At 42.8% G+C, this 5,716-nt stretch overlaps 1 pseudogene; it reads left to right on the top strand.

Moving 5' to 3' along the window:
* Window positions 1–4,145: 4,145 nt before the first annotated feature.
* LOC100950997 lies at window positions 4,146–4,628 on the top strand (annotated as a pseudogene).
* Window positions 4,629–5,716: the final 1,088 nt, after the last annotated feature.

The following is a 5,716-nucleotide window of genomic DNA, read 5'->3' as shown; positions in this document are numbered from 1 at the left end:
AAAAAAAAAAAAAAGAAAGTACATCTAGAAAGAACATTCTAGGTTCATCCTATAAGGGTACATGTGAATCTCTCTAAATGTAGACTATAAATGTCTTAACACAATAACTAAGAAAATGACATGAAGGCTGTTAACCAGTTGGATGAAAGTATTTCAGACTGTATATAGAAACAGCACTACCACATGATAGTATTAATGTACACAGCTATGATTTAATAAAAATAAAAATAATAAAAAAAAACATTCTAGACAAAGAAAAGTGCTCATGCAAAGGCTCTAAGATAATAAAATTTGGAGCATCCGGGGAGGTGCAAGACCAGCGTAAGGTGGGCACAGAGCATATTCTCTCTCAAATGTCAGCTGTACAAATTAACAAAAAATATCATAAGCATTTCTGCTTCCAGCCAAGATGACTTACATTCCTACCTAAATCAACTAAAATACCCCTCAAATTGTATGAAACAACAGTTCTCAAGACATTGAAGCCCAGAAAATGAAAAATAGTCACCTCTGAGTCATCTCAGCCAACCCCGAGAGTCAGAAAATAAGGGAGGTGAACTTTATAAATGACATACCCTACAGCCTAAGGAGAGTTTCTAGACAGGAGCACAGAGAGAAGGCCAGGTGGAGTCCAGGAGTCATCCTGCATGAAAAAGTGAAGCTGGAGGCAGGGTGCTGGTGGTTCACTTTAGTAATCCTAGCACGTTGGGAGACTAAAACGTGAGGATTGCTTGAGGCTGGAAGCTTGAGACCAGCCTAAGTAACATAGCAAGACTCCATATGTATCCAAAAAAAAAAAAAAATTAGCTAGGTTCAGTGGTATGTGCTTGTTTTGTTTGTTTGTTTGTTTTGAGACAGAGCAGAGTCTCACTATGTCACCCTTGGTAGACAGTTCACAGCAACCTCAAACTCTTGGACTTACGGGATTCTCTTGCCTCAGCCTCCCGAGTAGCTGGGACTACAGGCACCTGCCACAACACCCAGCTGTTTTTTGGTTGGAGTTGTCATTATTGTTTAGCAGGCCTGAGCCGGGCTCAAACCCACCAGCCTTAGTATATGTGGCCAGTGCCCTACTCACTGAGGTACAGGCGCCGAGCCAGTGGTATGTGCTACTTGGGAGGCTGAGGTGACAGGATCACTTGAATCCAGAAGTTTGAGGTTGTGATGAGCTATGATGATGCCACTGCTCTCTAGCATGGGCAACAGGGTAAACTCCATCTCAAAAAAAAAAGTGAATCTGGGAAACCAGGAAACAAGTGGCTAGAATTCAAGGCAGAGAATCAAGGAGAGAGCTGGGCAGCACCTGTGGCTCAGTGAGTAGGGTAGGGTACCAGCCCCATATACCAAGGGTAGCGGGTTCAAACCCAGTCCTGGCCAGACTGCAACAAAAAAATAGCTGGGCGTTGTGGCAGGCACCTGTGGTCCCAGCTACTTGGGAGGCTGAGGGTAGAGAATTGCCTAAAACCTAGGAGTTGGAGGTTGCTGTGAGCTGTGACACTACAGCACTCTACAAAGGGCAATAAAGTGAGACTCCATCTCTTAAAAAAAAAAAAAAAAAAGGAGAGAGGCTGCACAATTCAGACGGTACCTCCTCAGTGGTAATTCAGCTCAGCGCATGCATGTGAGGAAAATACCAGAGAGCAGAGTAAGAACCACTCAAAAGGATTAGAAAGAACCATTCTTGGAGCTCACACAGGACTGAGAACAGTGCTGATTCCTGTGGAATGGAATGGAAAGCTCACAATTAATGGGGCATTGAGTAAGCACTCAAGAGTTTTTGGCTCAGCAGTGGGTTAAAAACTAAACACTGTTCCGGCTTCATCTAACAAAAGCCAAATCTAAAGGGAACAAACTGTTTCCAAGTTACTTCTATATCCCAGAACAAAGCTCAAGAATATTTATAACAAAAAAATTCCAGCATCCAACAAATTAAAATTCACAATGTTCGGCATCCAATAAAAATTAGCTTGTATACAAAGAATCAAGAAAATATGACCCAAAACAAAAATATAAACAAATCAATTTAAATCTACCCAGAAACTATGCAGATTATAGAATTAGGAGATTCAAATATTAAAATAATTATTATAACTTATATTCAATTATCCAAAAAGATAAAAGAGAGACTGAGCATGGTAAGTAGAGATGTAGAAGATATATCCTTTAGCCTGTAGTTCCAGCTACTGGGAGGCTAAGTGATTCAAGAGAATCACTTAAGCCTAAGAGTTTGAGGTTGCTGTGAGCTATGATGCCACAGCACTCTACCCATGGCAACATAGTGAGATTCTGTCTCAAAAAAACAACCCCCCCCAAAGATACATCATTTAAAAGACCCAAATTAAAATTCTAAAGATGAAAATTATAATGTCTGAGATGAAAAATACACTAGATGGATTAAGAAAACATTACACAGGGAAGAATATTAGTGAATATGGGCGGCACCTGTGGCTCAAAGGAGTAGGGCACTGGCCCCATATGCTGGAGGTGGCGGGTTCAAACCCAGCCCCAGCCAAAAACCGCAGGAAAAAAAAAAGAATATTAATGAACATGAAGACATAATAGAAACTATCCAAAACAAAACACGAAGAGAAAAAAAGCTAAAGAAAAAAAAATTAATATGGCATCAGTAAACTATGAGACTACTTCAAGTGGCCTAATATATGTGTGTAATTAGAGACCCCAAAGGAGGGAAGAGACAGGGAAAAGTATTTGAGGAAAAAAAAAGAACCTGGAAAATTTCCAAATTTGATGAAAAATATAAACCCACATACCAAAGACACTCAATTAATTCCATGAATAATTAGCATAAAGAAAACTATACCAGCTCGGCACCTGTGGCTTAAGTAGCTAAGGCGCCATCCACATACATCCAAGGTGGCAGGTTTGAATCCAGCCTGGGCCCGCCAAACAACAATGACGGCTGCAACCAAAAAATAGCCGGGCGTTGTGGTGGGCGCCTGTGGTCTCAGCTACTTGAGAAGCTGAGACAAGAGACTCGCTTGAGCCCAGGAGTTGGAGGTTGCTGTAAGCTGTGGTGCCACAGTACTCTACCGAGGGAGATAGCTTGAGGCTCTGTCTCAAAAAAAAAAAAAAAAAAAATAGAGAATCACCTAAAAAGAAGTCAGAGGAAAGATATATTACACATGAACAAAAATAAGATGACAGCAGATTTTTGTTCAGAAACAATGCAAGTGAGAAGACAGTAAAGCAATGTCTTTAAAACACAAAAAGAAATTTACAGTTTTCCTTTCTTTAATTTTGTAATTTTTTCCTGTGGAATAGCTCAGAATGTCAGTTCTGTTTTAAGTAACAGAATTAATAATTGAGCAAGGAAACATAATTTGTTTTGTACAATTCTTGCTTTAATAAAAATTCCTTGAGGGCAGTGCCTGTGGCTCAGTGACTACGGCACCGACCCCATATACCAAGGGTGGCAGGTTTGAACCTGGACCCCTCAACAACAACAACAACAACAAAAATAGCTGGGTGTAGTGGCGGGTGCCTATAGTCCCAACTACTTGGGAGGCTGAGGCAAGAGAATCGCTTAAGTCCAAGAATAGGAGGTTTCTGTGAGCTGTGATATCACAGCACTCTACCAAGGGCAACAAAATGAGATTCTGTCTCTAATATTAATTAATTAATTAATTAATTAAAAATTCCTTGGGTGGCGCCTGTGGCTCAGTGAGTAGGGTGTCAGCCCCATATACTGAGGGTGATGAGTTCAAACCCAGCCCCGGCCAAACTGCAACAACAAAAAAAATTTTTAAAAATTTAAAAAATTCCTTAAACAGGGGAAAACACACACACACACACAACACCAAAAATTCTCAGCTAGCAATGTGGCTCATGTCTCTAAACCTAGCACTCTGGGAGGCCAATGGCCTGAGGGTCACTTGAGGCCAGGAGTTAGAGACCAGCCTGAGCAAGAGTGAGACACCCCCATCTCTACTAAAAATAGGGATCTGGGCGAGACCCGAGTTCTCATGAATTCTCCCAGAAGCCATCGCTCTTCCTCTTCCACAAGCGGCCTGAGGTGATCTGTGAAAATAGTTCGCTATTCACTTGACCCAGAAAACCCCACAAAGTCATGCAAGTCAAGAGGCTCAAATCTTCGTGTTCACTTTAAGAACACACGTGAAACTGCCCAGGCCATCAAGGGTATGCATATACGAAAAGCCACCAAGTATCTGAAGGATGTCACCTTAAAGAAACAATGTGTACCATTCCGACGTTACAATGGTGGAGTTGGTAGGTGTGCCCAGGCCAAACAGTGGGGCTGGACACAGGGTCAGTAGCCCAAAAAAAGTCCCAAAAAGAGTGCTGAATTTTTGCTGCATATGCTTAAAAATGCAGAAAGTAATGCTGAACTTAAGGGTTTAGATGTAGATTCTCTGGTCATTGAGCATATCCAAGTGAACAAAGCACCCAAGATGCGTCGCCGAACTTACAGAGCCCCTGGTCGCGTTAACCCATACATGAGCTCCCCCTGCCACATGGAGATGATCCTTCCTGAAAAGGAACAGATCGTTCCCAAACCAGAAGAAGAGGTAGCACAGAAGAAAAAGATATCCCAGAAGAAACTGAAGAAACAAAAACTTATGGCACGGGAGTAAATGCAACATAAAATAAATGCAAATAACTGTCAAAAAAAAAAAAATAGGGATCTGTACTAAAAATAGAAAAAATTAGTGGGGGATAGCAGCACATGCCTGTAGTCCCAGCTACATAGGAGGCTGAGGCAGGTGAATTGCTTTAGCCCAGGATTTTAAGGTTGTACCACACTCTAGCCCAGGTGTCAATCTCAAAAAATATATATTTTTTGTAGTTGTTTTTGTTTTTTGGCCGGGGCCAGGTTTGAACCCACCACCTCCTGTATATGAAGCCAGCATCCTACTCCTTTGAGCCACAGGCGCAACCCTCAAAAAAAATTTTTTTTTAAAGACAGAGTCTTACTTTGTTGCCCTCAGTAGAGTGCTGTACCTTCACAGCTCACAGCAATCTCCAGCTCTTGGGCTTAAGTGATTCTCTTGCCTCAGTCTCTCAAGTAGCTACAGGCACCCGCCACAACACCTGGCTATTTTTTTGTTGCAGTTGGGCCAGGGCCCCATTTGAATCCACCACCCTCAGTATATGAGGCCGGTGCCCTACTCACTGAGCCACAGGTGCTGCCCATCATATCAACAATCTTAACTTTTACCTTAGGACACTGGTCTTAACTTTACCTAAGTCACCTGTAGCTAAAGTGGCCAGGGTGCCAACCATGTACATTGGAACTGGCAGGTTCGAATCCATCCTGGGCCTGCCAAACAACATTGACAACTACAACCAAAACATAGCCGGGCGTTGTGGTGGGCGCCTATAGTCCCAGCTACTTGGGAGACTGAAGCAAGAGAATCACTTAAGCCCAGGAGTTGGAGGTTGCTGTGAGCTGTGACGCCATAGCACTCTACCCAAGGTGACAGCTTGAGACTCTCTTTTTTTAAAAAAAGAAAAGGCTCGGTGCCTATGGCTCAAGCGGCTAAGGCATCAGCCACTTACACCTGAGCTGGCGGGTTCGAATCCAGCCCAGGCCCACCAAACAACAATGACGGCTGCAACCAAAAAATAGCCAGGTGTTGTGGTAGGCGCCTGTAATCCCAGCTACTTGTGAGGTGGAGGCACGAGACTTGCTTAAGCCCAGGAGTTGGAGGTTGCTGTGGCCTGTGATGCCAAGGCA

Source organism: Otolemur garnettii, unplaced genomic scaffold (assembly GCF_000181295.1).
Source record: "Otolemur garnettii isolate 467f Iridium unplaced genomic scaffold, OtoGar3 scaffold00011, whole genome shotgun sequence".
Classification (NCBI taxonomy): domain Eukaryota; kingdom Metazoa; phylum Chordata; class Mammalia; order Primates; family Galagidae; genus Otolemur; species Otolemur garnettii.
This window is presented reverse-complemented; position numbering and strand designations above follow the sequence as displayed.